The 22,070-nt window shown below is 45.2% G+C and overlaps 2 long non-coding RNA genes across 2 annotated transcripts; both read right to left on the bottom strand.

The window, feature by feature from the left end:
* Nucleotides 1-19,329: 19,329 nt before the first annotated feature.
* Nucleotides 19,330-19,638, bottom strand: LOC143768931 (uncharacterized). Its single transcript, XR_013214128.1, has 3 exons — nt 19,624-19,638; nt 19,461-19,551; nt 19,330-19,388 (listed from the first exon to the last, which is right to left on the bottom strand). It is a non-coding gene; the product is annotated as an uncharacterized LOC143768931 (long non-coding RNA).
* Nucleotides 19,639-19,955: 317 nt separating this feature from the next.
* On the bottom strand, nt 19,956-20,290 carry LOC143768930 (uncharacterized). Its single transcript, XR_013214127.1, has 3 exons — nt 20,276-20,290; nt 20,113-20,203; nt 19,956-20,040 (listed from the first exon to the last, which is right to left on the bottom strand). It is a non-coding gene; the product is annotated as an uncharacterized LOC143768930 (long non-coding RNA).
* Between the last annotated feature and the right edge of the window lie 1,780 nt (nt 20,291-22,070).

Below are 22,070 nucleotides of genomic sequence, written 5' to 3'. Positions count from 1 at the left end.
CGTGGCAGTCGCAGGACACATTGCCGGCTACACAGCTGGGGATCAGCTGACGTTACTGAAACCCAATGACACTGGGTCATGTGTTTTGACTGTGCAGACAGCACTTCTGAGCATCAACTGGCGGTGTTGGAGCCCAGGGATTACAGTTCAGGTGGTAGAAACATGAAAGCAACAGGAGACCTGGATACTGTAGCCAACCAATTATTTAATCTGGAAGAGGAGTGGCAAATTCCTGTGAGATCCAGGTCTTGTTCATTTTCAGAAAAGTAAGCCGTTAAACGTTATCGGAGGATAGTCACATGCGACGGTCTGTTAGTACACCACCTGCGGCACTAAAGATGCGTTCCGATAATACACTAGCAGCAGGGCAAGCCAGCACCTCCAATGCATACTGGCTTAGCTCTGAACATGTATCCAGCTGTCATGTCGGACGCTGTTCAGACCAGGTCGTTCAACAGACAGCGGTAATTCCGCTTTTGACCACTATGTGCTCATTGGCGTCGGCTAGATTTTATCTAGCTGGTCCGGGGTTAATTTACCTGATGCTCGGATTGGAAGCTGGGCCATGCCCATTGCCTTTAAATAGTTCTCCTGAACATTGGGCGTCGCCGATTATAGCTTCTGTCTTGTGCGTTGTTATCTCGGTCTGGAGTGGTGAGCTAGTAGTTGGAGTATCGTTGCTGGTGGTGTATTTCCCTTTGTCTTATTTACTCCTTCCTATATTTGTATTTATTTTGCCCTGCGTATTTATAGTGTATTCCTGAGTGACTGCGGCGTGGTGTATATTTTCCGTTATCCTTGTCTGTTCTAACTGTGGGTATTGGTGTATGATCTTTTCACTGGGTGGTGGGCGGTAGTTTCAGCCTAGGGTTGAAACAGGAGACAGGGCGAGGGTCGAGGCCTAGACATGCACACCATCAGTGTAAACTCTAGGTAGAGGGTCAGTCAGGATTTCCCTAGTCTGAGGGAAATTGCAGGAGCCTGGGTTATTAGCTCTTGCCCACCTAGTCTCCCCATGACACCAGCTTAGAGACCCAAAATTTGAAGGGGGAAGAGCCGTCTGGGAGTACAGTAAGATGGCAAGACATGTAGTCTGTCACCATCTGACGGAAACGTTGCCTCCTGCTGACTGGAGCCGTCTGTGATGGTGTAGACATGTGTGGCGGGCACACAAAACTGTGCCACAGTTGGGCCATACTGGGCTCGCCTTGTGCTGAGGCACTGCTTCTGCTCCCTCTTTGTGCAGAGCTTCCTCCACTGCCTCGACGCACTGAGCTGCTTTGTAAAGCACTAGCAGCACTGCTCTCATTTGGACTGGAGAAGATGAAGGAATTCACCAGTGTGTCTTGGTACTCCCGCATTTTACGCTCCCGGTTCAACGGTGTTATGAGGCTTTGTAAGTTGTCTAGGTAGCGAGGATCTAGGAGGGTGTACACCCAATAATCAGCCGTGTTGAGAATGTGGGCGATGCGGCAGTCGTTTCTCAGGCACTGCAGCATGTAATCAGCCATGTGCTGCAGACTGCCAACTGGCCAAGAAATGCTGTCCCCTGCTTGAGACGTGATCTCTGCCTGCTCTGCATCACCACACCCTCGCTCTGCACACTGACTACTGGAGAATTGTGTAACTCCCTCCTCTGGACCGATGTCTTCCTCCTTCATTGACTCCTCCTCATCCTCCTCACAAAGTGTCCCCTGCCTAGGACTTTGTGAGGAACCACGTAGCGCTGACTGTCCAGAAGCTGATGGAATTGGTGACTCCTCATCCTCCACCTCTTCCACAACATCATCCCTTAGCGCTTGCAGTGTTTGTTGAAGCAGGCAGAGAAGGGGGACAGTCATGCTGAGTAGTGCATCATCTGCACTCGCCATCCGCATTAAATCATCGAAGGAACGCAAAACCTGGCAGACGTCCTTCATAGTGGCCCACTCAGTGGTTGTGAAGTCTGAAAGGCGCGGAGTGCGATTTCTTTGCGCCTGATGCAGCTGGTACTCCATTACTGCTGGCTGCTGCTCACACAACCACTCCAACATATGTAATGTGGAATTCCACCTGGTGGGTAGGTCACATATGATGCGATGTTCCGGAAGGCAGAATCGGCGCTGCAGAGCTGCAATGCGCGATCTTGCCATGCTGGAATGCCGCAAGTGAGCACACTCTAGGTGGACCATGTGCAGCAGTGCATCAAGATCCGGATAGTCCCTCAAAAAACTCTGCACGACCAAGTTGAGCACATGTGCCAGACATGGGATGTGAGTGAGGTTGCCTAGGGCAAGAGCTGCCACCAGATTTTGGCCATTGTTACACACTACCATGCCAGGCTGGAGATTTGCTGGCACAAACCACATGTTGCTCTCCTGCTTGATGGCATTCCAGAGCTCTTGCGCTGTGTGGCTTCGTTTCCCCAAAGAAATTAATTTCAAGATGGCCTGTTGACGTTTGGGCACAGCTGTGCTCATGTCGGTCATAACAGGTAAACGTTCACGGGTCCATGTGGAGGTGGACTGTGATGGCTCCTGCAGCGATGATTCTGAGGAACTTGTGTATGAGGAGTCAATGCGTACAGACTGGATTCCTGCAAACCTTGGAGTTGGCAGAACACGTCCTGCGCCACTCGCACGATCTGTACCCGGCTCAACAACATTAACCCAATGGGCAGTGAGGGAAAGGTATCGCCCCTGTCCATGGTGACTGGTCCATGCATTGGTGGTGAGGTGGACCTTGCTACTGACGGTGTTCAGTAGCGCATATTTTATGTGTCCCTCCACATGCTTGTGCAGGGCAGGGACAGCTTGCCTGCTGAAATAAAAGCGGCTGGGCACATTGTATTGTGGGACTGCCAATGCCATCAAGTTACGGGAGCTGTCAGTCTCCACCAGCCTGAATGACAGCATTTCAAGGGACAGTAGTTTTGCAATGCCAGCATTCAGAGCCTGTGCTCGGGGGTGGTTTGTCAAGAATGGCCGCCTTTTCTCCCATGCCTGTGCTACTGATGGCTGTAGACTGGGCTGGGAGTGTGAGGATGACTGGGAACGTGGTGCTGTGGGTGGAATTACAGTGGGTCTCTGGACAACAGTGCCAGAGGTTCTTCCATGGCGATCCTGTGAGGAAGCCGAACCAGCTGTGTGTGAGCGGGAGTAAGAGGCAAGAAAATGAGCTGAAGAGGTGGTAGGTGCCGCTGTTGGTTGGCCTAGGTCTTCAGTGTGTTTTTGTAACTCCACCGCGTGCTTGGTCCGCACATGTTTCCACATATTTGTGGTATTGAGGTTGCTGACATTTTTTCCTCTTTTGACTTTCTGATGACACACCTTGCATTTGACAAAGAAAATGTCATCTACAACTGTGTCAAAAAAGGACCAGGCACTGCAAGTCTTGGGAGCGCCAATTTTGGCTTTTGGAAAAGGCATGCTCCTAACAGGTGCCGAAGTGGAGGCTACAGGAACCGCAGTCTTCCCCCTCCCTCTCCCTTTTTGGCCCGTTCGGGAAATCTCTTCCTCAGAGCTGCTCCCACCACCTTCCTGTACCTCACACCACGATGGGTCAAGGACCTCATCATCTACACTACCCTCTGCCACCAACTGCTTCTCCTTAGTAATCTCGGCAGCACAGTACGCACCAGAAAGTGGCACCTGAGTCTCACCATCAGATGCGTCCTGCGGTGTGGTGACCGGAGGCACTGGCCCACCCGTCTCTTCAGAGTCAGAGAGACAAAGCTGTTGGGCATCACTGCATACTGCCTCTTCTTCCATTTCTACAATGCTGCTTGGCTGGCCCCCTGTTTCCAAGCCAAGAGATTCAGAGAACAGAAGTAGAGATGGCTCCTGTCCTGGGCTCTCTGACTGCCTGGGCAATTTGCCAGTTGGTGAAGAGACAGATGGGTGCTCTCCACTGCTCTGTGCCTGAGAGGATGTGGCACTAATTGAAGTCGATGGGTTAGCTGCCATCCATCCGACAACGGCTTCAATTTGTTCTTCACGCAGCAGCGGTGTGCGGTGATCTCCTACAAAGCTGCGCATAAAGGACTGTTCCCTGCTGAAACTGGGTGATGATGAGTCACCGGTGCCCGCAGCAGGCACAGAATCCCCACGTCCTCTCCCTGCTCCGCGCCCATGCCCACGTGCCTTACTCACTGCCTTCTTCATCTTGGTTGACTGGTCAAGATAAGCAGAAAAGTACTAAGGGCTTAGTGTGCTTATTCCTGAACAGCTCCTAACAGGTATAAGAAACGCTAATTTTCTAAAGTGTGGACTAGACTTTAATATGAGCTAATGTGGCCTACACAACTGTAAAGTGGTGTGTTTGGTGAACTTTATTAATTTTATTTTTTTTTTGGCAGAACTGACTACAGAATGAGCTGCACTCACACACAGACCGTGCAGACAGCCGTGAACGGCGCTGCAAGGCCAAAACAAGCTCCTCTATGTAATCCTATTTAGTGTTTTTCCACAATCTAGCAGGATACGGAGGGAAAGCCTCTAATAGGATAAATTTGAAAAAATGTGCAGCAGGCTGCACTAATTGAGAAACAGACAATGGAACGGTATGAGGCAGTCACGCACCTTGAGCTGACTACAACCGGCTGTGGCTGCGGACAGACTACAGAGCGATGTGCACTCACACAGAGACCGTGCAGACAGCCATAAACAGCGCTGCAAGGCCAAAAAAAGCTGCTCTATGTAATCCTATGTAGTGTTTTTCCACAATTTAGCACGGATACGGATGGAAAGCCACTAATAGGAATTATTTGAAAAAATGTGCAGCAGGCTGCACTAATTGCAAAAAAGGACAATGGATTAAACGGTATGAGGCAGTCATGCACCATGAGCTGACTGCAACCGGCTGTGGCTGCAGACAGACTACAGAGCGATGTGCACTCACACACACACAGACCTTGCAGACAGCTGTGAACAGCGCTGCAAGGCAAAAGCATGGATCTCACACAGCGGTTGCTAAATTAGCCTTGGTAAAGCACAATGAAGCAAATCGCTATCTCTAAACTGGCCCTCAGTCAGAACACAGCGTCCTGTCCCTAACTGAATTCACAGCAGAGTGAGTCCTAAATGGCGGCAGCGACTTTTATAGTGCATCATGACATCATTTCAGCAGCCAATCACAGTCATGCCAGTACTTCCATGCCCACCATGCAGAATAGGATGTGCCCACACTTCTAATCATTCCTCATTGGCTGGATTCGGGCACTTTGAATTGTGGGAACTTCCGATTCCGGTATCCGATATACTGAAAATATCGGAACTCGGTATTGGAATTCCGATACCGCAAATATCGGCCGATACCCGATACTTGCGGTATCGGAATGCTCAACACTACTCATGGCTTTTTGGGTGTGCACCTACATAGCTTTTCCTGTTCAGTCTTTTTCAGAAAAATCCCTAGAGGTTAAAAGCATCTAGATCCATAAGACAAAAAAATCTAAAGTCATGTAATTTTATTAACTATTAGTAAACGTGCTCGGATATGGTGTCATACGAGCATGGTCGTGTGCTAATCGATTATCTTCAGAGTGCTTGAAAAATATGTTTGAGTTCCCATGACTGCATGTTTCATGGCTGTTTGACAGCTGTAACACATGCAGGGTTTGACTGTTTGTTAGGCCTGTTTGTTAGGCAATCCATCCATGTGTTGCAGACATGTAGCCGCGGGGACTTGAACATACTGTATTTTTTGAGCTCGCAGAAGACACTCGGTTAGCAAGCCAGCATGCTTGGATAACGCCTTATCTGAGCACGTTAGCTCATCACTATTAACTATACATTTAAAATGGTCAGAGAAACAAAAAATGGCAAAAAAAATTCTATAGCGGCAGAGTCTGGTGTAATTACCTCAAAATGTAGCTGCATAGATGCACAGATGGTGTAAGGGGACGAGAGGACTACCCCTTTTAGAATCTGCTTTTGCTATGTATACTTGTTATGGTATGTGTATTGATAAGCTTATGATGGTACTGCTACATGACTATGTGTATTACCATTCTTCAAAAGGTGTGTGCTTTATTGGTACTGCTACACTACTATGTGTATTACCATGTCTTATATGTTGAATATGTATAATACTGTATTGCCTTTCCATTTGATGTGTCTGTTGGATAGGGAAAGAGTAGTATTAGTATTTTGCCACTAGATGGGGCATATTAGTGTACTTAATATAGCCTAACAGTTTATAGGAAAGTAGATAGTTAATATAGGAGGGGTCAGTTGCAATGTAGAGAGGGGGAATTTCCTCATTGAGTTGAGAAGGGCCTAGGTGCCCAGCCAGTTCAGATTGGCACAATTGCCCTGGGACAAAAAGTGACAAACCCGCAAGGTTCCCCAAGAAGAAGCCCAGCCATCCTCAGCATTGAGCAGGAACAGTAGAGGCAAGTACAGCAGTGAGAGAGACAAGACAGAAGTAGTGATTGGATGAGGGCCAGTGAGCCCTTTGATATGGCAGCTCATAACCCGGGCAGATATCCTCAGCACTTGGGCAAAACGGTCGCCGAGTAAACTCCCAGACATAGGCTGGTTTCACACTTGCGTTTTTGTCTGCATGCGTTTTTAAAAAAAACCGCATGTGTGAAAAACGCATGTAAACGCGGTAAAACGCATGCGTTTTTTAGACGCATGCGTTTTTATAGAAAAACACAAGAAAACACAAGAAAACACAAGAAAAAACAAGAAAACCCTAACCCTAACCCTACCCCTACCCCTAACCCTAAATGTGACTGAAATATGTGGCACTGAAATACGTGCAACTGAAATACGTGGCACTTAAATACGTGGCACGTGGCACTTAAATACGTGGCATGTGGCACTTAAATACGTGGCACGTGGCACTTAAATACGTGGCACGTGGCACTTAAATATGTGGTACTTAAATACGTGGCACTTAAATACGTGGCACGTGGCACTTTAATACGTGGCACGTGGCACTTAAATATGTGGCATGTGGCACTTAAATATGTGGCACGTGGCACTTAAATACGTGGCACGTGGCATACGTGGCACTGAAATACGTGATACGTGGCACTTAAATACGTGGCACGTGGCATACGTGGCACTGAAATACGTGATACGTGGCACTTAAATACGTGGCAATATGACTGTCAGAAAATGTTCATTAAACGGTTAGGGGTGAGGTTAGGGGTAGAGTTAGGGTTAGGGTTTGGATCCCTTTATCACCTTGATGGTGGTGGGTGGCTTTTCAGTGTGTTTTCTGTTTTTTTTCTATAAAAACGCATGCGTTTTTAGCGCAAACAAACGCATGTGCTTAAAAACGCATGCGTTTACATAGACAGCAATGCATTTTTTTGCCGCGAAAAAACGCATGCGTTTTTTCGCGGCAAAAAAAACGCGCAAGAAAATACTGCAGGTAGCATTTTTGAAAATGAACGCATGCAGACAAAAAACGCATGCGTTTGAAAACGCGACCAAACGCATGTGCAAAAAAACGCATGCGTTTTCAATGTTAAATATAGGAAAAAAAACGCATGCATTTTTTGTGCAAAAAACGCTGCAGACAAAAACGCAAGTGTGAAACCAGCCATAGTGAGTGTGGAACTGGAGTACGCTGAGTCCCCACGAAGTGTAGCACCACCAGGCAGGTCACCCGTCAAGTGTGAACTAGCTACGCACACAGTAATTCCTTTGACTGGTGCAAAACAGCTCAGAGAAGGATTGGCTGTTGTAGAGATGGATTGGGAGGACCTAGAGGAGCTATGTGATGTGGTCCATCCCGGGTACGTGCAGTGTGATGAGAAGGAAAGCAGAAGGAAAGAAACAGAAATGTGCAACGTTGATTCCACTGATAATGCTGTGAGGACTATAAATGTGCTGAGAAAAAGTAAAGTTGTTTGTTTGAAACTTGAACCAGACTGTGTTTCCATCTTTATAAGACCAACTGATGAAAGCCTGCAGCAGGACAGAAGTGACCCTGATGGTGCTAAGAAGAGAGACACAGGTACACAAGAAGATGGCCAGTATTTTACAATAGGACAGCCAGGCGAAATTACCTAGAAGGAGTGAATAGGTGCATAACCCCAATCTCAGCAGCATAGCAGCATCTGTCAGATATACATTGACATATGAGATTGTAAATGTGAAATTAACACTAAGTACCAAAAAGAAATAATACGGGTGTGAAGAATTCCCAGGATTCAGATGAAAATCAATAGATTGCAGCTAATTCCTAACATGTTTCTAGGTTGAACAGACCTCTTCCTCAGGATATTCACAATAATAACGGACCTTTTCCTAAGAACTCCAAAGAAAAACATGCTCGGTATAATCTTTTTCTATACATCTGAAGCCTGGAAATTCTTCACCAGCAGCGAGCCTTACCTGCATTTCTCCTTTTTGGTATATATCAACGTTGGTTTATCCAATCAGTGGAGCAACAGCAGCCAGGGAATTGTTATCTAAAGGTACCTTCACATGAAGCGACGCTGCAGCGATAGCGACAACGATGCTGATCGCTGCAGCGTCGCTGTTTGATCGCTGGAGAGCTGTCACACAGACCGCTCTCCAGCGACCAACGATGCCGAGGTCCCCGGGTAACCAGGGTAAACATCGGGTTGCTAAGCGCAGGGCCGCGCTTAGTAACCCGATGTTTACCCTGGTTACCAGCGTAAAATGTAAAAAAAACAAACAGTACATACTTACATGCGTCCCCCGGCGTCCGCTTCCTGCACTGACTGAGCGCCGGCAGTAGCAGGGCACAGCGGTGACGTCACCGCTGTGCTGTGCTTTCACTTTCACTTTGCAGCGCTCAGTCAGTGTGGGAAGCGGACGCCGGGGGACGCATGTAAGTATGTACTGTTTGTTTTTTTTACATTTTACGCTGGTAACCAGGGTAAACATCGGGTTACTAAGCACGGCCCTGCGCTTAGTAACCCGATGTTTACCCTGGTTACCAGTGTAAAATATCGCTGGTATCGTTGCTTTTGCTGTCAAACACAACGATACATGGCGATCGGACGACCAAATAAAGTTCTGAACTTTATTCAGCGACCAGCGACATCACAGCAGGATCCTGATCGCTGCTGCGTGTCAAACTAAATGATATCGCTAGCCAGGACGCTGCAACGTCACGGATCACTAGCGATATCGTTACAAAGTCGTTTCGTGTGAAGGTACCTTAAGGCTATTACATTTCTGTGGTTTCACAGCTTCACAAGGTGAGTGCAAAAAAGGAACAAAACTGCTTGATATTTGGTTAATGCCCTATGTGCACTTTTTCTCAATCTCTTCTCTAACAATTAACAATAAGAATACTAATAAAAACTCTTGCCCTTGGCTAATTAGATAAGGCTAAAAGTGAGAAACATGAAAAAAATGGTTTCCCTACTTGCTGACACATCCGAGAGCAAGGTGATGCCACTTTGCCAGCTGCGCAGGTTTCTCCATAATCACCTTTCCCTATGAAATCACATGGTCTATAGAAGCTTAGCCAGTGGATTATCACACCTTGTATGGCTGGGGACAGAACTTGTGATATTCCTTACTGGAAGAATGCAATAACCTTCAATGGGCTCTGATTTTTTTACCTCTTCACTCTCAACTCTGGACAGCATTGTAGGGGCTCCAAGTGCCTTAGCTTACTCTGCTTCCTTACCATCGCTGGCAACAAAAATGAATGGTTGCAAGAGGAGGACAGCCAGATGTAGGTCCGTCAGTTTGAGATGGATTACATCTCTGGATTCACTCAAATGGCAAAGTCATTTCAGCAAGTTGATTGTGTTCATTATATTTCATATCATGTAAAATCGAATTATATAATATTTGGGGTTGCGTTATCTACTTTATTATTGGCTTTTCAGTGCTGCAATTCATGGAAAATTTACTTTGTATAAATAGAAAGAACTAATGGGCAAAAATTTGCACATACAAATCAGTAGGTCGAAAAATGCAAAAAAAAAATATTGATGCATAAAAGAATAAAAAGGGGCTAGGGAAATGAAAAGTGACTGACCAAAAATATGTGGCAACACAACACGAAGAAAGGCAATATCCTTCCTTATACATAGATGCAGTGCTGCTGGATGAGGTGCAAACATATGTAGGTGACTAAATGTATTTGACAAACAGGTAAAAACATTCTATGTCACAGTATTCATAAGTAGCCACATTGTTAGGTTTGGCGGAATGCACCGAATATATATATTTATTAGAAGAAGTTGGTGCGTTCGCAACCCGGGATCCACCGTGCAGGAAAGCACCTGCAGCTAGATATGGCAGCACAATTAAGTAATATAAAAAGACTGTTACTTCACAGAGTCTGTTAGCAAGGATTACGCTGTGCCCTGTTTGGCTCACAGAGGAACACAGCTACTTAGTAGAGCAGATGGTGGTCATGCAGTCAAATGCAAACACGCAGCTCCTCGCCAGAGGTGCCAACATTCTAGGGTCTTATTTCAGCCGGGTCCCTGAATACACACACACCAAACTCCTCGCCGGAGGTGCCAGCATTCTAGGGGCTTATTTCAGCCGGGTCCTTGAATACACACACAAACATGACCACACTGGCGCTGAGCTCGTACATAAATTGACACTAGCGTATGGCCGTGCGGACATGCGCACCTCTTATAGCTGCAGCAAGTACAGGACCTTCCTAGAAGGACCAATGAGAGACTGCCACAGACGTTGAACACCTTCAGGACCTTCCTAGAGGACCAATAGAATTTGCTGCAGTACCTGAGCATGTGACCCTTGATCTCCAATGAGAGATCTTACCATGGGCATGCTCAGAAGGGGAAAAGTAGGACTTAGTCCCAAAGACGTCTGTTCGCTGCTGACCAGTACTGGCCACAATGGCAGAAGCTGGAAGGACAGCAGTAACCCTTTGCACAGTGTCAGACTGAGCATGACACTGGGACCGACGCCTCCGCTGAGCAGGCTCCACTGCGGCAGGAGAAGAATGGGAGACCGCAGCAGAGGTGGCTCGAGATTCCACCTGTGCAGAGGCAGGAACTCAACCCCTAACACACATTACATCACAATATTGGAGTAAGGTAATGCTATTACTTTGCATGGTTGCTTTTCTGAACTCTACTCTCTTGTGTAATGTGGCTACTTCTGAAAACTATGACATAGAATGTTTTTACCTGCCTTTTTCCGTGCTGCCACGCCACATATTTTTGGTCAGTCATTTTTCATTTCCCTAGACCCTGTTGATTATTTTATGCATCAATAAAGATTTTTTGCATTTTTCTACCTACTGATTTGTATGTACAAACTTTTGCCCATTAATTCTTCATGTCTTATTGCACATAATCCATTTATTTTACAGTATAGTGTATGGGTACATGTATCTCCTGTATTCATTACTCACAATATTGTTTATTCATTTTCAAATAATTTATATTGAAGTATGAACTTCAGCTGGTAGCCCTAGATATGATTCTTGTAAAAATAGAAACAAACTGACTGTGCACTGCTGAATTTTCAACATTGCATAGAAATAGAATTCAAAGCTGCATGTGTTGAATCATCTAGCATAAAGAGGTGACTGATTATGCCATGCAACTGACAAACTGGAGTATTGAAGGCTGATGAGGGACACATAACTGAAGGTCTTTGAAGAGGCTTCTAGATTTGGCAGAAGGAACAATAATGTTATTTCCCTCACACTTATACTGAAAAAACATTCAAACAAGGATGCAACAGGGAATTGAGGAAAATCAGCCTTTTGTTGCTGTTCTAGACCCTTAAGATCAATGCTACATGCAGAAGGATGTGGAGGACGAGGAGGAACAGCAGGTTGATGTGTAGGTAGACATTGAGTTATCCCAGGCACAGGCAGGCCTAAGCTTGAAATTTATGGTGATGATGATGCTTCCTGTGACAACCAACCTTGCAAGAATGGTGCAGAAAGTGTACTAAAGAGGCCCTAAATCATGCTGGTGTGCATAGCAAGCTGCACACTCAATTTCTTGTGGGATGAGAAGTGTATTGTTAGCATCTAGCAAATGACTATTTTATAACCATTCTTTTAGACCCTTCTAAAAGCAGAAAGAATTTTTTTCCAGCTTCCGAAATGGAGTCAAAAATAGGCATATAACTGGAAAAGCCATGGTCTATGCTTTGGAAAAGATTTCACGGACTGCTGACTGCATGTATGACCAGTGGACCTTTCCCTTATATCCACAAAGCCATCGCTTGGACTAAAATGAGTAGCCGAGGCAGCAATTACAGAAAATGGCATCATGGACCCAATGCTTTTTCTAACATTACTCCAAACTGGGGCACATTTCAAACCGAGATGAACTGCCTGAACATCATGAACAGCTATGTTTATTCGTACATGGACTTTGCCCTTTCCTTTGCAGTTAACCTGAGGCTAAGTTCACACGTTGCAGAATTGCTGCGGCAATTCTGAGCCTCCTGCCGCGGGTATATTGCATGCAGAATTAGCATGCATATACCTGCAGAAAACTAGCGTTTTGCAAGCATAATTAGCTTGCAGAATGCTAGAGTTTTCCAAGCGATCTGTAGCATCACTTGGAAAACTGACTGACAGGTTGGTCACACTTGTCAAACATAGTGTTTGACAAGTGTGACCAACTTTTTACTATAGATGCAGCCTATGCCGCATCTATAGTAAAAGATCGAATGTTTAAAAATAATAAAAAAAATAAAAAACATGGTTATACTCACCTGCAGACCTCAGCGGCTTCCGTTCCTATAGCTGTTGTGCGGTGAAGGGCCTGAGATGACGTCACGGTTTGTGATTGGTCACATGACCGGTCACATGCGGTCTCGCGACCAATCACAAGACCGTGACATCATCGCAGGTCCTTCACCGCCCAGTAGCTATAGGAACCGAAGCGGCAGCATGCAGCGGAGAGGCCGGAAGACTGCGGGGGACATCGAAGGTGAGTATATCGCTATTTTTTATTTTAATTCTTTTATTTTTTACCAATTATATGGTGCCCAGTGCGTGGAGGAGAGTCTCCTCTCCTCCACCCTGGGTACCAACCGCACATGATCTGCTTACTTCCCGCATGGTGTGCACAGCCCCGTGCGGGAAGTAAGCAGATCAATGCACTCCTATGGGTGCAGAATCGCCGCGATTCCGCAATTTTAATGAACATGCTGCGTTTTTTTCTGGAATGCGATTCCGCTCAGGAAAAAATGCAGCATGTTCACAAAAAATGCGGAATGCATTCTCTTACATAGGATGCTTAATGGTAGCGTTTTTTTCACGGTTTTATAGCGAAAAACCGTGAAAAAAACACAAAAAAATATGCTACGTGTGCACACAGCCTCACTGCTAACCTCATAGACTTCTGAGTTATAAGATTAGACCAGTGGCCAAAATGGACTCAGTTTGCTATGGGATTACTTTCTTGTCCAGCCTTCAGTTATCTGTCAGAGATGGTATTCAACATGGCTTAGTGTTGAAAAAATTATGTCAGGAAAAAAATTTTTGCCCTGCTTTTCAAAAAATTATTGTTTCTTTACTACCAAACAGAAAACTCGTTACAGCTCCAAAAAAGATTATATTTTATAAAACTTGATTAAAAGCCAGTTCTTCTTCCTTTCCAATTAGTAAACCTGTGGCTCATCCTAAGAAAGATATAATTCTGGATACTGACTTATCAATACAATAGATCAAAATCACATATCTGAGTGAATGTTGTGGACTTTGTACTATTACTTAAAAGGAAGTTCCTTACCACAGAGTACCCCTGTCTTCTACCTACCAACGCCAATCAAAAGTTTGATCAATTTCATTGTGCATAAAGACCAGCATGACTGGAATCTACATCCAAAATTGGATAGTTTTCAAACCATTTTTACATTTTATAAAAACATAAAAAGCCTGTGAGGGCAGTGTGTTATTAAATAAGCTGTTGGTTACCTTCGCCTACTATACACTTACCCATTATATATACAGCTCTGGCAAAAATTAAGAGACCACTGCAAATTTTTCAGTTTGTCTGATTTTTCTCTTTATAAGTATATTTTTGAGTAAAATGTAAATTGTTCTTTTATTCTAGAAACTACTGACAACATGTCTCCGAAGTTCTAAGCAATACATTTTGTATTTATTTTCTGAAAATGAGAAATGGTCAAAATAACCAAAAAAAAGGCCTTGCTTGCTGACTTCAAATATAGCAAAAAAACAAGTTCATAATCTTTTAGAAACAACATTACTAATGTTTTAATTCAGGAAGAGTTCAGAAATCAATATTTTGTGGAATAACCATGTTTTTAAATCAAAGCTTTCATGCGTCTTGGCATGCTTTCCACCAGTCTTTTACACTGCTTTTGGATGACCATATGCCACTCCTGGTACAAAAATTTAAGCAGTTGTTTGTTTGTGGCTTGTGACTATCCATCTTCCTCTTGATTACATTCCAGAGATTTTCAATGGGGTTCAGGTCTGGAGATTGGGCTGGCCATGACAGGGATTTGATGTGGTGATCCTTCATCCACACCTTGATTGACCTAGCTGTGTGGCATGGTGCATTGTCCTTACTCCAGTCCTTAATGGTCCAGTCCTTATGGTCTTTGGCAAGCATCAGCCTGGCTCTCCTTTGTGTCTCATTGATGAAAGGCTTTTTTCTAGCTTTACATGACTTGAGTCCTGCGTCTTGGAGCCTGTTACGAACTGTTCTTGCCGTGCACTTCACCCCAGCTGCCATTTGCCATTCCTTTTGTGGGTAACTTGATGTTATCCTGCACTTGCTGAGTGACATTTGAATAAGGCTACTTTCACACTAGCGTTAATTGCAAACCGTCTCAAAACGTCTTTTTTGCCGAAAAAACGGATGCGTCAAAAAAGTGAAAAACAGTGGCAAACGTATGCCACGCATACAGCATTTTGACGGATCCGTCGCAAATCCGCTAAACGTTTCCGTCGAAAATACTGGATGCGTTGCATACGTTGCATCCGGTTTTCCGACGGATCCGTTTTTAAAATGGGAGGCTCCCAAATTTGATTGGCTACTGGAAAATATGGAAAACTATATAGTTACTGTTTTTACAGCCCATCTTTGAGGGTTTTAGTTTTGTGGCAGCGATGGAAGGTGTTCTTGTGAGGATTGCTAGTTTGGTTACCGACGTTATCTTTGAGACGAATCGCCTGGATATCATAGTGCGGGAGAAGGAGGCTGCAGCGGAAAGACGGAGGATGCTTCTGCAGCAACGGAGACGGAGGCGACTCTGGATACAGTCAGGACATTCCCCTGCTTTTTTACACCGGTTTCATGCAGGTTTTATTGTGTGTCCCGTCCTTAAAAAAAATTTCACAGTGCCATTTATTGAAACTTATTGGTCTGTGCAATTTTTCTAACATGAATGCAGAATTAGGCATACAGGACCTGAAATTACGTCACAGCTTGCTGTGATTGGTCGCGTCGCGGTCACATGGGCGGCACGCAACCAATCACAAGCCGTGACGTAATTTTAAAATGCGCGCGTTTCCTGCCTCCCGTGACGTCACGGCTTGTGATTGGTCGCGTCGCCCATGTGACCGCGACGCGACCAATCACAAGCCGGAACGTAATTTTAAAATCCTGAATGCCTAGAATTAGGCATTGAGGACCTGAAAATTACATCACGGCTTGCTGTGATTGGTCGCGTCGCGGCCACATGGGCGGCACGCGACCAATCACAAGCCGTGATGTCACGGAAGGAAGTAAACGCGCGCATTTTAAGCAAAGAACGCTGCCGGTTCCCTCGGTGAGGTCCAGGCTGCGTCGGAGAGGTGAGTATAGCAATATTTTTTATTTTAATTCTTTATTTTACACATTAATATGGATCCCAGGGCCTGAAGGGGAGTTTCCTCTCCTTCAGACTCTGGGAACCATCAGGGATACCGTCCGATACTTGAGTCCCATTGACTTGTATTGGTATCGGGTATCGGTATCGGATTAGATCCGATACTTTGCCGGTATCGGCCGATACTTTCCGATACCGATACTTTCAAGTATCGGACGGTATCGCTCAACACTAGTCATTGCCTTTATGGAGAGAGCTACGATTTCCCGTCAGCTAGACCACTGCCAGGAACAAGTGAACCAGCCATGGAATATGTTTGTGTAGGTGATGAAGCCTTTCAACTGTCGCCGCACCTACTGAAACCGTATAGTAGCCGGAACTTAACCCATACCAAGCGGGTATTTAATTACCGGCTTACTAGGGCACGAAGAGTAGTGGAGTGTTCTTTTGGCATATTGACGGCGAAGTGGCGAGTTCTGCTGACGGCTATCAAACTGAAAACCACAACTATAGACAAGGTAGTTAAAGCCTGTGTGGTGCTCCACAACTTTGTCCTTTCAAAGGAGCCCATTTCCTTGGATGACGAAGAGTTGGAGACAACCTTGTGGGACTACCACAGCAGCTCGGTTCGCTCTACAGGTTCTGTTACAAGGATGAGGGACCAGTTTGTGGATTATTTTGTGTCACCTGTCGGGTGGATCCCATGGCAAGACATGATTGTGTAACCTGTTTTCCATGTGTTTGGTTTATGTAAAAAATGTGTTTCTTCAGAAAAAAAAAAAAAAATTACAAAAGCGTGGTTTTCTTGCTAGTAAAACCAATATGTTATACCTTTCACACGTCTGGTGTTTATTTTTATTTTACCTTTGTTATTAGTTACCATATGACCTTAATAAATCCACACACACACAGAGTAGAATTTTAATCAGACTGAATTTTATTTGAACTCTTTTTTTTCAAAACATTTTTTGTTTACCAAAAAACATATATATTTTTTATGTTCAAACTTTTTTAAAAAAAATTTTCAAAGTTTTTGTTAGAAAATAACTTTTTAACATAAACAGACATTTATAAATCTTGAAAGTGTGGGGTGGAGATACGAGGGGAGGAGGGGCTGGAAGGTTGGACCACGTCGATAGGTGGGGAAACCCTACTTGTTTGGGGTGCAGTGGAAGTGGGGGTAAAACCAGGAGGCTGACCAGAGGGGGGTGGTGTTGGGGTAGGGGGAATACTTACTGGGGAAGGTAAGCTGGGCAAGGAAGAAAACAGTGGGGAAGGAATTTGGTTTGGGGGCCGGGATGGGTATGGGGACTGGGTTGGGTGTTGGGACTGGGTTGGGTATTGTGACTGGGTTGGGTAGTGGGACTGGGTTGGGTAGTGGGACTGGGTTGGGTAGTGGGGCTGGCGTGGGGTTTCTGGCTGGGTTTGGTAATGGTGCCCTTGTGGGGATTGGGGCTGGGTTTGGTAATGGGGCTGGTGTGGGGATTGGGGCTGGGTTTGGTAATGGGGCTGGTGTGGGTATTGGGGCTGGGTTTGGTAATGGGGGTATGGTGTAGAAATGGGGCCTGGGGTGGGGCATGGTGTGGAAATGGGGCCTGAGGTGGGATTGTACTGGATGTGTGGGTAGATTCGGTTTCATTAAGGGCCTTCATTAGAGCATTATGGCAGGTATTCATTACCCACATCTGTTGCTGAAGAGAAAGCTTCTCCATGCTCCTGAGCATGGATTAAAAAAAAAGATTGGCCGGAGACTGACTTACATCTGAATGCAGCCTATCCAAGCGACTGCTGGTTTCATGGCTTGTTTCACTGATGCGTGATTGCACCATGTTGAAACCAGCAGTCACTTGCTCTCCCAAAATTTTGAAAGAGCTTTGGAAGGATGCATTCAAATGTAAGAACTCAGGAGCATAGCTCTTTTCCTGACCCCTCTGTCGCTGCCGCCACAAACCTAATGGTGGTCTCGAGGTGGCAGGATCAGAGGGGTGGGGTAAAGGAAACGCTATCTGTTCAGCATCAGATGCGAGCAATGAAGGCTGCAATAATGCTCCAGTGCTTGGTGCGGATGAGGTGGAGGGAACAGAGGGGTCAGAGGAGGGGTCAGAGGTGTGGGGCCTACCGACATGGCCCTCAGTGGCGGACTCAGGAGGGATCGCTCCAGAGGGCGCAGAGGACGATGCAGGCGCCCGGTGGCTGGAGAAGGTGCTGTGAAAGAAAAAACAAAAACAATTAATATATTGATATGAAAAAGCCCTGACTGAAACCAAACTAAGTTAGACAGGTTAACATGGTTATTAGTGGGCTGTAGAATACTTACACTCTACTCAGCATGGTTCGCCTCAGGAAGGAGAGGGCCATGCCATATTTATATTTGCTCCTCTTCCTTCCTGCTGAGCCACTCGGGGCCTGTATCTCCTCGTTAAATTCCCTCTTAAAGCGATCCCTCAGTGACCGCCACCGCTTCCTAACCTTTCCACCTGTGAAGACAAGAATGAAAAGAAAAAAAAAAATTGGTAAATGCAATACATTACAGTCAGCTCAAAACATCACTGAAAAGTGAATACTTACATAGTTTGCTCTGCTGCTGTGGATGAAGGTCCTCCCACCTTGGAAAGATGTTCCGACACACTTCGTCCCAGAGCCGGCGGGTGACACTAGTATCGGCATGTTTGCGGTCAGCCATGTTCCACAGCGGCTCCCGCTCGCGAACCTCCTCGATGAGACATTCGATGTCTATGTCGTCATCGTAGTCTTCGGCGGGAACACGCTGTGAAGCCTGTGCCAAAAAAAAAAAGAAGAAAAAAAACAAACAAATTAGTACACTGAAACACTAAAGTACCAATAGAATCCCCCTCCCAACAAAAAAACCTCACTGATGGCCGACCGCGGTGATGATTACGCCGACTCTGGGAGCGGCTGGGAGGACCTTCAGCGGCAGCAGCAGGAGCAGCAGCAGCAGCAGCAGCAGGAGACTGAAATAAAGGAAACAAATTCTCAGTAATGTAGGCATATATTTTCTGTGTTTAGTTATGTATGAAAATCTGTTTTGTGTATGGTGCAGTGTGATGTGCGAAGCAACTGTTTCACCACTACTTACACTTGGTTCCTCCTCCACTTGCATCTCTCCACCCGTCTCGCCCCCTTCTGACAGCTCCTCATCTGATTCAGCTTCCTGTTGAAACATAATTTATGCATGTAGTGATCAACAATAATGTAAATTAAAAAAAACTAAAAAAAAACCATTTTTTGTGTTAACTTACCGATACACGCTGTTGCTGTGGAGGAGGGCTGTCAGAAGAGGACATTGTTGATGTTGCAAGCCGGCAGCTGTGGTCCTGGTGTCTCTGTAAGTTAAAAGACACTTGCAATCTGCTCTACACATTGAAGTAGCAGATTTGGGGTCTTCAAAACTTACTTTTCAAGATTTGTGGCTGTGGTCCTGGTGGGCTGGCCTGGTGGGCTGGTCCTTGTAGGGAACACAGGCGACTGTTGTGGTCCTGGGGTCACTGTAAGTTAAAAATACACTTGCAATCTGCTCTACACATTGAAGTAGCAGATTTGGGGTCTTAAAAACTTACTTTTCAAGATTTGTGGCTGTGATCCTGGTGTGCTGGCCTGGTGGGCTGGTCCTTGTAGGGAACACAGGCGACTGTTGTGGTCCTGGGGTCTCTGTAAGTTAAAAAGACACTTGCAATCTGCTCTACACATTGAAGTAGCAGATTTGGGGTCTTCAAAATTTACTTTTCAAGATTTGTGGCTGTGGTCCTGGTGGGCTGGCCTGGTGGGCTGGTCCTTGTAGGGAACACAGGCGACTGTTGTGGTCCTGGGGTCTCTGTAAGTTAAAAAGACACTTGCAATCTGCTCTACACATTGAAGTAGCAGATTTGGGGTCTTCAAAACTTACTTTTCAAGATTTGTGGCTGTGGTCCTGGTGGGCTGGCCTGGTGGGCTGGTCCTTGTAGGGAACACAGGCAACTGTTGTGGTCCTGGGGTCTCTGTAAGTTAAAAAGACACTTGCAATCTGCTCTACACATTGAAGTAGCAGATTTGGGGTCTTCAAAACTTACTTTTCAAGATTTGTGGCTGTGGTCCTGGTGGGCTGGCCTGGTGGGCTGGTCCTTGTAGGGAACACAGGCGACTGTTGTGGTCCTGGGGTCTCTGTAAGTTAAAAAGACACTTGCAATCTGCTCTACACATTGAAGTAGCAGATTTGGAGTCTTCAAAACTTACTTTTCAAGATTTGTGGCTGTGGTCCTGGTGGGCTGGCCTGGTGGGCTGGTCCTTGTAGGGAACACAGGCGACTGTTGTGGTCCTGGGGTCTCTGTAAGTTAAAAAGACACTTGCAATCTGCTCTACACATTGAAGTAGCAGATTTGGGGTCTTCAAAACTTACTTTTCAAGATTTGTGGCTGTGGTCCTGGTGGGCTGGCCTGGTGGGCTGGTCCTTGTAGGGAACACAGGCGACTGTTGTGGTCCTGGGGTCTCTGTAAGTTAAAAAGACACTTGAAATCTGCTCTACACATTGAAGTAGCAGATTTGGAGTCTTCAAAACTTACTTTTCAAGATTTGTGGCTGTGGTCCTGGTGGGCTGGCCTGGTGGGCTGGTCCTGGTATGGAACACAGGCGGCTGCTATGGACCTGGTCCCTGGTGTATCTATAATAAGTATAATGGATTTATAGTTAGACCACCCCCTGAACTAGGTAATGTTTTAATAAACACCCTGCTAAAATGATGTGAGAAAAGTTAATTAAATGTGAACACCAAAACCCAAAAACAGGTGCACGTTATACCATTCATTTCCATGTTCCAAAAAAAATATTTTTAAATGTGAACCCACCATGTAAACATATATTTACCACATTTTAATTTCAAAAATCACCTCCCCCAAAAAACCTTTAAGTGTAACCTTTATTAAAAAAAAGAGCCCTCAACCAACTCTGTATTGCATGTGTAACCATTGGTACATACACCAGTTTTAAATTTTCCTTTCTGAAATGATACTACGGACATTTTTTTAACAAACATTTTATTATTTTCTTTTTTTTTCTCTCTTTTTTTTTTTTCTTAACATCACAATTAGGAGCAGAAATGCTCTTTATTTTAAATACAAGTACATCAACTGCGAATGGTTTCAACAGTAATAATAAAATCAACACTTTGAAATAGAAAAAAAAAACAAAAAAACACGCTCACACGTTCAAACCACAAGCTGCAGACCACTAGACTTTGCAAAAATACATCCGATTAAAAAAAAAAAAAAACACATTTAAACCACATGCTGCACAGACCACTATACTTAGTAAATACATCAGGAAAAGGCAATTAACCAATTAAGGCATGGACAAATGCACATGCAATCAACAAGATGCGCACTAACATGCTTGGTATGTGTCCACGCTCAGGATTGCATCAGGATTTGGTCAGGATTTTCCAGCAGTTTTTTGTAATCCAAAACCAGAAGTGTAACAATTAAGAAAAGTATAATAAAAAAAACATGCACCACTTCGGCATTTTACACCCACTCCTGGTTTTGGCTTACAAATACTGATGCAAATTCCTGACCAAATCCTGATGCAATCCTGAACGTGGACACATACCCTCCCACATGAACAGGCATAAGATTGGCAAAGGCATAATAAGGTGCAGGCACATGAAGACATACTTACAAAAGCACACAGCCATACAAAAATACACACACACACACACACACACACACACACACACACACACACGCACGCACATAAGCTTTATGCAAATACACATATGTACAACAAAGGCAGAAAGGTGAACCCAATCAGAAGACGCATACACACACACACACATTACACTGGGGTCTTGTGGCTGGCTGGCTCTTGCTGGCAGTCTCTTCTCCTATCTGGGTCTTGCTGGCATATGTGGGGTTGAAGGCCCAGGCCAGGTTTATATAGATTTGGGGGTGTCTGGCCAATTGGCAACAAAATCCTTCTTCTGAGCATGCTCAGTGTAAAAAAAAAACGTATTGCAGCGCTGCATTGCGTCGTACGACATGTCCTGACGCATCCGTCGCTCATAGGCTTCCATTGTAGCCAACGACGTATGCCGCAGGATGCGTCGCGACACTTTTAGGCGGAGACAAAAAATGTTACAATCAACGTTTTTTGCCGACGACGTGTCGCCAAATTTCGACGCATACGTCGTACGACGGACACGACGTATGCCAATCCGTCGCAATACGTCGCCAATACAAGTCTATGGGGAAAAAACGCATCCTGCAAAAAAATTTGCAGGATGCGTTTTTTCTGAAAAAAGACGATTTGAGACGTAATGCAGTTAACGCTAGTGTGAAAGTAGCCTAAGATGACGGTTATTCC

Source organism: Ranitomeya variabilis, chromosome 4 (assembly GCF_051348905.1).
Source record: "Ranitomeya variabilis isolate aRanVar5 chromosome 4, aRanVar5.hap1, whole genome shotgun sequence".
Lineage (NCBI taxonomy): Eukaryota > Metazoa > Chordata > Amphibia > Anura > Dendrobatidae > Ranitomeya > Ranitomeya variabilis.
Note: the sequence above shows the minus strand (reverse complement) of the source record. Positions and strands in the feature narration are given on the sequence as shown.